The sequence below is a fragment of the Artibeus jamaicensis genome, unplaced genomic scaffold, assembly GCF_021234435.1.
Source record: "Artibeus jamaicensis isolate MK-2021 breed Jamaican fruit bat unplaced genomic scaffold, CSHL_Jam_final contig_908, whole genome shotgun sequence".
NCBI lineage: Eukaryota > Metazoa > Chordata > Mammalia > Chiroptera > Phyllostomidae > Artibeus > Artibeus jamaicensis.
Window position 1 is genome coordinate 7,430,169 of NW_026522009.1, and position 12,222 is coordinate 7,442,390.

The following is a 12,222-nucleotide window of genomic DNA, read 5'->3' on the forward strand; positions in this document are numbered from 1 at the left end:
CAGCCTAAGTATTGGTGCAGATTCTTACAGAAAAAGACCCAATTTTTTGTGGTTATTAGATTTTGTGTCCCTGCTAATTTATGGCTTGTAACTAATTTTCCTCATTTTTTGTCACCTCATTTCTGAGTTTTTCTACCCTTCTCTAGCTTTGGTGAGGTATAATTGACAAATAAAACTAAGATATTTAAAATACATAACATGATTTAAAATATGAATACACTGTAAAAGGATCCTTCCACTGAATTAACTAAGATTTTCTAATTCTAAATCATGTTCTTTATATCTTGTATCATTTTCTTAATGTCTTTTAGGTTCAAAATAGTAACTTAGAGTTTTGTGGCAAGTCTTTCACTCATGTTTTCATTATCTGTAATGATGTTATAGTCCTTATTCTCTTTTTTCTTTTTTTTAAAATGGTGAATCTAGGGGTCTTTATATTTTCTTCCAAAATTACATTTCTGGACAAGAATTATACTTGGCCTTAACATGTTGTTATTAGCTAAGTCTGAGTTTAATTAGAAAAACATTTGGTAGAATTTTAAATTACTAGTAAAAATCAACTATTTCAATTAATGAGGGAAAACACCTGAGAAAAGCAAAGTTTCGGCATCCAAAAACCTGTCAGCATTGGCATCTGAGGACCAATCAACCAAAGCCTTCGAAAGGTCCAGGCTGACTGGCAGCAGCATTTGGTTTGCTTTTTGCCTCAGTAAATTTTTAAGCCCCAAATCTCAACCTGGAAGTTTCTCTTTTTTTTTCTTATAACTTTGTGTAGGACATAAACTTGATGTTTTTTGTTGCTAATTTTTATGTGAAAGTCATATTTCTGAACAGTTAGCATGAGGCTGGCTTCCTAGTCTATGAGCCTTGGCCTATGGGGAACAAAATTATATTCCAAGAAAGTCAGGTATCTGGCCCAAAGCAAGGAGGGAGTCCGCATTCCAGAAGAACCATGAAGTGCCTTAAAGGAAAAATAGGTTTATTATAGGAATTTTGGATTGTGTAGATGCAGGGGGTCCAACCTGTGGCCCGTGGGCCACATGCAGCCCAGGATGGCTGTGAATGCAGCCCCACACGAAATCAGAAATTTACTGAAAACTTTTTTTTGCTCATCAGTTTTTGCTAATGTTTGTTTATTTAGTGTGTGGTCTAAGACAACTCTTCTTCTTCCAGTGTGGCCCAGAAACACTAAAAGGTTCTATACCCCTGGCTGTAGAGTTTAAGAGAAATTAAAGTGAAGTTTTAAAGTGTTTTGATAGGCTCCAAAGAAAGCAAGGCTCTGTATAAAGGGGTCTACATTATGGCTAGACTGCAACATGGACCCAGGGTGCTGTTTCATTGGAAACTAAAAAGTTTAAATAGGTGTGTGTTTATAACTCAGTAGAAACTTCATTTGTTTAGAATGACCTTTCTCCTGTCTTTCCTTTTGATTCAAAATGGCTTAATCCAGCACCCTGACTCACCTGCCTTCTTCTCTCTTGCAGGACCACTCCCTTAATCATCCAGGACAAAGAGGTTCTGATCAGCATGAAGTAATCTTAGGAACAAAGTTTGAGGTCTGTTAACCCCAGAGATAGTTTTGGTCCAACTAGAGATAACATGTAGGTCTCAGTTGTGTTTCAGCTCCAGAAAAACTCCCTAGACTGCATGCTTGTGAAACCAGTTGAAACAATGCTATGGTTGACATCAGGACCAGATGCCCTGATCAAATACTCACTAGCACTGACCAATCAGGAGAGACTATGATCCTCACTCCCTTAGTCACCATGACTAATGATTTTTCCCCATATAACTCATCCTCTGACACCATCAGGGAGCCAGGTCTTCAAGCGTTAGCTCACCTGTGATTCCAGGTGTGGGCCACTTCCTAAAATTAAACACTTTCTTTTCTTTGCTGCATACTCCTGTTTGTGTTAAACAGGCCCTTTCTTTGTCCAGTAACATATTGTTTCCACAAACCCTTTTTCTGACCATCCCTGGGTTGGAAACAAAGGCTGTCTCTTTGTGTCACGGTGACATAGATCTTCTATCCAAGAGTGGGATATTTCAATCTTAATGAAAGTCATTCAGAGAACAAGTTTTTAACAATCCATGACTATACAGAAAAAGCACTCTCTGTAAGTAAAAAAGTAGTAGTTACTCAAAGTGTGTGTGTGGGGGGGTTGTGACACTTTACAGCATGTTTGTGAGAGAAATACTGTTTTCTGTTAACTTTGTAGTTGCTTTTATCTGTGTCTATTGTCTGTATTTGATAAATGGCAAAGCAGATCTTAACTTTCTCAGTCCAAACTCATTTTTGCTTTCTCAGGTGTTTCAGCAAAACGTTCGTAACTTCTGAGGGCTCCCTCTTTCATTCTTTTTGTGTAGTGTTTAAAAATATGTTGGCTTCACTGTTGCGGTTTCCCAGCTTAATTCCCTTCCCCAGTTTGATCCACTGCCTCCTTTCCTTCATTTCTGTCGTGTCGGCGTTACCTGTGTGCATACACACACACACGAGCATGTGTGCACAGGGACATTCTACAGTCATAGCACAGCTGCACTTCAAACTATTCGTGTCAGAATAGATTTAGACTTACAGAAAATGTAAAAATCAAAACAGAATTTTTGTATACTCTTTAACCCACTTTCCCTAATGAAAACATTTACATAATCATGGTACATTTGTCAGAATAAGAAGTTAATATTGGCACACTATTATTAACTATCTACCCAGTTTATTCAAATTTTACCAGGTTTTCCACTAATATCCTTTCATCTGTTCTGGATTCCATTCAGAATATCATGATACATTTTTTAAAAGATTTTATTTATTTATCTTTAGAGAGGAAGGGAAGGAGAGAAGGAGAGAAACATGAATGTGTGGTTGCCTCTCGTGAGTCCACTGCCAGGAACTGGCCTGCAACCCAGGCATGTGCCCTGACTGGGAATCGAACCACAATTGTATAGTTTGCAGGCCCGTGCTCAATCTACTGAGCTATGCCAACCAGGGATCAAGATACATTTCAAATTGTCCCATTTGATTATGATGAAGCTGTATACAGATTAACAATGGAAGTAAAATTTTTAAGACATTTTACTGTTTTCTTTAACTATGTAAGCAACGGTGACTAAAGATAAAATATGATAAATTATGCTCCCAAGTTCAATCTTCTGCTAATAATGATAAAAAATAGATGACAAAACCGAAAATCCTTAACTGGGCCATCTAGTCCTCATGGCTTTCTAGACAATATTCTGTAAATGAATCAGGATATCCTAACTGGGGGTGAAGGCAACGTGGTCCCTTTATGAAAGAGGACATTCAGAGCCCTATTCCAGAGATCCACGTTCAGCCACCATCAGACTCAGTTGCCATCTAAAGTATGCTGTTGCATTTTATACATATTTTTGTTGACTGAAACAATGTTCACATTATCTGTTTTTCTTTCCTCATCTTTTTTTATTTGATAGCAGATGGTCTAGCCCAGTGAGCATCAAACTTTTGCCCTCATTAGAATCACCTAGCTTGTCTGTTAAAACTCAGAATGTTGCACCACAATGTTTGTGGTTGCAAGCAAAGATAACTGGGATATATGTGTTCAAAATGAAGTAGGTATGGATATAGAGAACAAGTTGGTATGGAATCCTGCTGTACAGATAGACTTTCAGGGGACCATAAAATCTGAGGTAAGCAGTGATGAAGCATACAGTCTGGTTGCTAAGTGGTTAAGGGGATTGTATGTTGGGTGCTTGATACTACAGTTTCTATACAAATATTATAGATGTTCCATTATCTAATATAAAAGCACAATCAGAGTGCTCCAGAGTAGATGGAGTTGAAGACTTTAGGTATCACTAAGAAAGACTAAGAGTAGGGTAAATGAAGAACTCTGTTCCTATAACCAAGGATCAGCCTGCGGGCAAAATAGAAACTGGTTTTACAACCAGCCAGCAGAAATCCAAGGAAGCCTGAAGACCTGGACTTAGGTCAGCTGGCTTAGGTCAGCTGGCTTCTGAATCCCATCAATCCTAGGTCAAGGATTTCCTTTTCAGTGGTGTAGTGCCTAGAGGTAGAGCTATTTGCAACATTTTTTTTTTTTGCCAGTGATGCCAGCAATGGCATCCTCAGGTGAACCTCACTTACAATTGCTTCTAGGTTTACACGCACTCTTGTGGCGGCGTAATGGGCCAGTCTCACTGAAGAAGGTGTTGAAGGACTCATCTCTCACATTCCTCTTATCACTTGGCTGTAGGTGGGAGGCCGGATTTCATATTCCAGGCAGTATAGTTCATAATGGATATTTCTAATCTTGACAATAGTCTTACCAGTGTGGTTAGAGATGCTTTAATGCAGGAAGCAAAGAGGTGGGAATGACACTGAATCCAGCTTATCTTCTCCAATAAGGTGGAAATAAAGATATCTGTTTTTAATAATCAGTGTAATAACAACTTTAGACTGCTACTGAGAATAGTTTTCCTGCAGATTCTTTATTATCAATGAAAGATAATGTTAAATAATAATAATAACAACAACAACAATAATAATAATAATAATAGCAAATTGCCTGCATGAATCATGAGCTCTCTGATGGTGAGGTTTTTGCTTTTTTCTAAGTCTTAGGCAACTTATAAAGAACAGGATAGGCAAATGATACATTTGCTCACCACCAAGTTTTGTAGATCGATCTAGTAATTGCTTCAAAGAGGGGGATATTCCTATCACTTTTAATACTTCCAGTGGACAGAAATGATGCTCAGTGGTGACATTTAATCACTGCCCTTTAGTATTTTAAGTTCCTGAAAGGCATTTTGACAGACTCCATACCCCTTTTCTTTTTCTTATTAAGAGATCTTCTTTTTTTCTTGCTAAAAGAATCTCAGTTTTGTTCAGATATAGGGCTACTATGAGCTTCCTGGGAAACGATTTCTCCCTAACCCTGGGTACTGGTTTATTATTGGTCTAAAATAGTCACAATCCCGATCTCCTTGTAGTGAACTAGTTTAGTCATTTGTATGTTAGGGAATTCTGGATAATAAAAGTGAGTATTAGGCTTATGGGTTACTGAAGAAGATTTTCCCTATTGATACAAACTGACATGAGGAAATATTCCCTTTTGTGCCTTCAGGCTTGTTCTGTAAGCAGATGTTAGAGGTTTTCTCTGATCATAACAGATAAGCTCTGAGATAAAAAAAATGCTGTGGCAGATATGCCAAAATCTTAAATTAACTTAGCTCTGGGTTGATTGTTATGTGAAATAATGTCTTTTTGTTTAAGCCAGTTTGCATTGTGTTTCCCATTCTTGTAACTTAATGCATCCTAACTGATAAAGGTGATGCTTTCCTCTGTTACCTAATAGAAACACTAAGGCAGCAAACTTGTATTATTTCTGCACACACAGAGATACCAAAAAGAATTTTACAGTGCTTTACATAGTTTACTTGTCTTAGCATATATATAGCACTTTATCTATAACTATGCTCTGAACCTTGCTGTAATGGTTAAATGTGATTTAATTATATATGAAAGTGAACAAGAACCATATAATATTTCTCTAGATTCAGTACAAATATATCCGTAACTCATCTTCCCTTTGCTTGGATCCCAAAGCTTTCCATGTCTATTATCTGAGGGCAGAAGTCTGGCAGAGGGGAAGTAACAGTGAAAAGTGATGGTTTTAACTAATTGCAATTATGTCTTATTTTTGTGAATTTCATAAACGTGTATGACAATGTGAAGACCTTTTTTCCAGGGTCTCAGGAGGGGGCTGATTAATAGAGAAGCTTTTTCTTTAATCCTTATCTGAGGACAACCTTATTGATTTCAGGAAGTGGGAAGGGCAGGGAGAGAAGCATTGATGTAAGAGAGAAGCATCGATCCATTGCCTCTTGTATGAACCCTCACTACTAAACCCCTAACCTAGGCATGTGCCCTGACTAGGAATCAAACCTGTGACCTTTTAGTTTATAGGATGACACCCAAACCAACTGAGCCACACCAGCGAGGGCAATGGAGGATCTGTGAAGTTAAATTTTCTTAACTTGGTAAGAAATCTGTTTCAGGTTGCCATGTTTTTGATTTTTAGTATCTTGGGCAATTATTCTCTGGATCTGAAGTGATAGCCAGAATTTTTTAAAGTTATGCAAATTTCTTACTCAATGGACTAGTTATAAAAATAGACAGAAAACAGGGACCAAGAGTTTCCGAAAAGCCAATGATTGGGCAGAATTTACCCTCTTTTCATTGGCTGAAGATTCTAACTGCTGGAATTTGAAATGTTTGGATTTAGATTGTGAAAAAAAAATCTGTTCTTTCACCTTACAGCTACATTTGTTGTACAAATACTAAGTTCTAAGAACTGTATTTAGTCTTTATACTTTGTATTTAAATTACTTGCTCTTTAAACTTTATTGTATACATAGTCTCAGTTTATTTCGAGAAGTTAATTGGTGATTGTAGTAGCTACATCTGGCTTCTAACCCCCAAACATTTCCCTTCTGCTCTCTCTCTTACACACACACTCACACAAATGAAAAAAAGAAGTACATTTAAAAAAATTATATTTTATTGATTATACCATACAGTTATCTAAATTATTCTCCTTTTGTTCCCTCCACCCAACACCCACCACTTTCTCAGGCAATCCCTCCACCATCATTCATATCCATGGGTCATGCATATGTGTTCTTCAGCTACTCTATTTTCTATACTGTACTTTACATCCCATGGCTATTCTGTAACTACCTATTTGTACTTCTTAATTCCTTCACCTCTTCATCCATTCCCCCACACAACCCTCCCATCTGGAGACCATGAAAACTCTCTCCATGTCTGTGGTTCTATCACTGTTCTTGTTGTTTGCTTAGTTTGTTTTTTTTAGATTCAGTTATTGATAGACAGGTATGTATTGCCATTTTATTGTTCACAGTTTTGATCTTCTTTTTCTTAAATAAGTCCTTTTAACATTGCAGATGCTAAAGATTTGGTGATGATGAACTCCATCAGTTTTTTTTTTTTTTTTTTTTGTCGAGAAAGCTCTCTATCTGCCCTTCGATTCTAAATGATATCTTTGCTGGATAGAACAATTTTGGCTGTAGGTCCTTACATTTCATGAGTTTGAATGTTTTTTTTACCAATTCTTTATAGCCTGCAAAGTTTCTTTTGAGAAATCAGCTTGCAGTTTTATGGGAATTCCCCTATAGGTAACTAACTGCTTTTCTCTTGCTCCTTTTAAGATTCTCTGTTTATCTTTAACATTTTGCGTTTTGATAATGACATGCTTTGAAGTGGGCCTCTTTGCATCTGTCTCATTTGGGTCTCTCTGTGCTTTCTGGACTTGCATGTCTAGTTCCTTCATCAAATCAGGGAAGTTTACTTTCATTGTTTTTTCAAATAGATTTCCAATTTCTTGCTCTTTCTCTTCTGTTTCTGGGACCCCCGTGGTGCAAATGTTGGACCTCTTAGAGTTGTCCCAGAGGCTGTTTACCTATCCTCCTTTTTTTTGGATTCTACTTTCTTCTTGTTGTTCTGATTGGTTGTTTTTCACTTCCTTATATTCCAAATCATTGACTTGATTCTCAGCTTCATCCACTCCACTGTTGTTTCCCTGTAAATTGTTCTTTATTTCAATTAATGTATCCTTTGTTTGTGACTGGATCTTTTTTATGCTACTGAGGTCCTCACTATATTCCTTGATTATCCCTATAACCAATGTTTTAAACTCTGCATCTGATACATAGCTTATCTTCATTTCATTTAGCTCTTTTTCTGGAGTTTTGAGTAATTCTTTCATGTGGGCCATGTTTCTTTGTCTCCTCATCTTGGCAGCTTCCCTGTGTTTCTTTTTATGTATTATGTAGAGCTGCTATCCCTCCCTTTCTTGTTAGCGTGGCCTAATGAAGTGGGTGTCCTATAGAGGACAGTGGCACAGCCTCCCCTATCACCCAAGCTGGGTATTTAAGGTGCACCCCTCATGTGGGCTGAGTACACCCTCTTGTAGTTGAACCTTGATTGCTGTTGGCAGGTCAAAGGGAAGGGTTTTCCCAGGCCAGTCAGCTGTAACAGCTGGCTGTGACCAATGACCACCAACCTCCATCCTTCTTGGAGGATCAGCTGTGTGGTGGCATGGTAGTGGTGCTCCCACATGGTCTATAGCTGTCCACTAGGTGCATAAGCCCTGGGGTTTCCCAGGTGGTGCAAGCCAAATTCAACCCTCACCTTTGTTTTGACCAGGTCCACCCTGCCTAAGCTATCAAGCAATCTGAGATGGCTGCTATCTGTGCTGGGCTTGGAGATTCCCAGGCAAAGCTAACCTGTGAATCTAGGCTGCCTGCTGCTAGTACCAGGCCTAGGCCCACTTAGCAAGTGGTTCAGGGGCTGGGGTCTCACTGAGGCTGACTGTTTCTTGTTTGAGAGGATTTAGGAAGTTGTGAAGAATGAGCCAAGACCAGCCATTCATATGGAAAAGTTGTGGCAGGGGTGGGGGGGAGACAGAGTCTCAGGGGATCTCCAGTGGGGGGTCAAACAGTGTTAGCCAGTTTGATGGAATATCAGATATGACACCAGCTTGCCAACTCTGTGGCTCTGTGGTAGAGGGTTCAGAAAAGAGACAATGGCCTCTGCCTGCCTGTCTGTTTGGGAGAAAGCTGTCCGCCAGCTCTTACCTTCATGACAGACACTTCACCTTCTTCCTGTGTGCTGCTGGTACCTTTCAAGCTGCTACCCCTGTGCTGGAGCTCAGAGGGAGTGAGTTTGAGTAAGTCCATATGTGTGTTCTTTAAGAGGAACTACTTGGGACTCCAACAGTTTCTTCGACCGACTCAATCCCTGCTGGATTTTGCAGCCATAAATTTTGGGAATTTATCTCCCTGGTACTGGAACCCTAGGGTGGGGAGCCTTGTGTGGGGCTGGGACTCCTCACTCCTGAGATATCCCTCATGAATTTTTATCCACCACACATGAACAGGATGACTGTGGGTTCAGCCTGTTCCACATCTGCACCCTTCTGGCAGTCTGGTTGGATGTGGTTTCTCGAATTCCATGCTTGTTAGACTTCAGTCTAAGTCAGTTTCTGATGGTCCTGAGTGAAAGTAGTTCTATATTTTAGTTATAATTTTGATGTGATTGTGCCATGAGGCAAGCTGCAATTACCTATGCCATTATCTTGACCAAAAGTCTCTAAGAACTACAATTTTCCTTTCAGTTATTAGGTGGCTAAATGTTCAGGAAATCGAACACTGCCTCTATACGATAAAGTACACTCTTACAGTGTTTAGGGTGATACCCTGCTCATTTACTAGTTATTGGGTTGGGTAGAATGTTTGTTTATTTTTCCATAAGATGGCTCTAGTAGCACTTAATTGTCTTTAACTTCATTTGCAATAATTTTGTTAGATTGTATTGTATGCTGTCATATTACTGTGCATTTAAAAAAACTTATTGAAATTGGTGAATTTTGGTGTTGCTATTTTAATATTGAAGATGGAAGAAAATAAGCAACACTTTTGGCACACGATGCTTGATTATTTCAAGAAAGGTAAATATACAACTGAAATGCAACAAAGATTTGTGTAGTGTATGGAGAAGGTGCCGTGATGATTGGATGTGTCAAAAGTGGTTTGCAAAATTTTGTGCTGGAGATTTCGTGCTGGATGATGCTCCACAGTCTACCTAGACCAGTTGAAGTTGATAGTGATCAAATTGAGACATTAATTGAGAAGAATCAATGTTGTACTATGTGGGAGATACTTGACATACTCAAAGTATCCAAATCAATAAAATTACTAGTGAAAATGAAAAATATGTCTTTTTATAATTATGGAAAAAACCTAAATGGACTCTTTTGCTAACCCAATATTTGTTTAGGGATTGTCATGCGTTCCAGGTGCAGCCAGTTTAGGAGGAAGTGCTGAAGTTCTGGGAAGGAGAGGTTCCCAGTGAGAAGCCACCTGTTGTTTCTGCTTTTGAGACTTCTAGTTGGTGACAACTAATTTCTAATCAGTAAAGTCAAGTCTAGTAGAAGAAGAAAAAATGACTCAAAACTTTGAATTTCACCCTGTCTACTTGCTTACTTCTGGATTTCAGGTAACATGAAATGAAAAAAAAAAAGCCACTTCTAGTCAGACATTTCTATTACAGCAGATATCATTCTACCATAACAGGTATGCATAAGATAAAAGTCATACAAGCACACACACAAATAACATTTATTGTATTTTTCTCATTATAAAAGCAATACATATTTATTTTATAAACTTGAAGTTAGAGGAATTCACAAGAAAGTAATTTTTAAAAAATTATCACTCAGAGATAACTATTTCAACACTTTTTGCATGTATTCTATTCTTCCTATGCATGCACTCTATATATTATATAACTTTAAAAATTAGACTAGTTGCTTTAAAGTTGAGTTTACAAAACTTAATAACCATAAGGATTAAGTTAACATTTAAATGATCTTAGTTAGAGATTAAGCTGAACCTTATTTTACTTAGCTTCCTATGGATGCAATTTATAGAAATTAGACATTATCAACAAATTGGCTCAACATTTGAAAGTAAGCTAAACTCAAAATAGATTAAATTCGAAATATTTTTTAACTGTCCACAAAGATCTCTTTGTGACTACCAAATAAGTTCTGAGATCAGGTCACTTGAAGGAACTTTCAAACTTACACTGATTTAAGCTCCCTAGAATATAATGTTTGTGGTACCATCCCTTCAATGTTTTTGTTTTTAAGCTATCATAGCTCTGTTTCTTAGGCCAAAATTGAATTAGTGAAATTTCTGTTCAATTCATTGTCATTAGTTCATGCAATTTCTTCAGTAAATTGAGCTGCAATAGGAAATCAAATTTTAAACCAGATTTATATGCTAAATAAAAGAGATGACCAAGATAGAATCTTAATTATCTGATATATTGGATTCTCTCTTTAATTGTAATTGGACATAGAGTAATTGACTGTGATATCAAGCATTAAATGTCTTTTGTTGAGTGGCGTATCTTTAATTTAAGAGCTACATTTACCTTTTGGACTATGAACTTTAGTTTATGTCCATACCCACATTATGAGTTGTGGACCATCATATTCATGCAATACACTTACCTCTGCTAAGTTTTGCATCACATAGTGAGCCTTATGAGGCTTAATAAGTTTGAAAGTGATGAGTAATCGAATTGAAACAATACAGTTTCAATATTGACATTATTATGCATGTATATAAACAAATGAATACATTCTGATACATTTTTGTTGTAATAAGCTTTCTTATAAATACATAAGAATCATGGATTGTTAACCTTTTTTTGTGATATGAGCTCCTTCGGCCATCTAGTTTGGCCTATAAACCCCTCTCAGGGTAATGTTTTTAAAGTATAATATGATACAAATAGAAATAAAAAAGCATGTGCATTTAGATATAGTTTTTGCATGGACCATAGGTTAAAGACCTTTTACATCAAGATTTTGAATAGCCCTTTACTTAATATGTCAAAAAGTGCCTGAGAACATATCTAAATATGAAAATGTCCTGAACATATAAGAGCCAAACTGACATATCTTCATTAAACACATATTTAATAAAGCCCTTAGGATATATTTTGTATATATATATTATTTTTGCCTTTAGATCTGGAAGTAAGAATTTTTAAGTTTAGGAATAAGTATATAATAATAGAGATTTATAGAAGATTGGTTTTGTTGTGAATATATATTCCTATGTTATCTAGCAGAGCTATGAAATCGTCATATCAATATAAATGACTTTCAAGTTAAAGTCGAGCATTTTATTCCATTAAAAATTTTGAGCCTTGCCCAATTCAACTGTGAAGTTGGTAAAATGGATTGGTTGATTAAAGGTATGACTTTAGTAAAAAAGAAGGTAAGAATGAAAGTACAGAAGGAAGGAGCTCAGTGGTGAGAAATAGGACCTATGGAGACAGAATTGGATGATGAAGTAGGATGTGGAAAAAATACCACAAGCTACAACACTAAAAAACCAAAGTATTAAAAGAGACAAATAAGAGAAGGAAAGACCTATCATGTGTCCGATTAGCAGTTTACTTTCCACAAGTCCACATACCCCGCAATATTTGGGAATTACATTTCATCTTATGTGTGGAACTACATATCTCAGATGAATATAATGGTATTTTACCTATTAAAAAATAAGTTAACCTTGTTGGTATGGCTCAGTGGATTGAGTGCTGGCCTGCAAACCAAAAGGTCACTGGTTCTATTCTCAGTT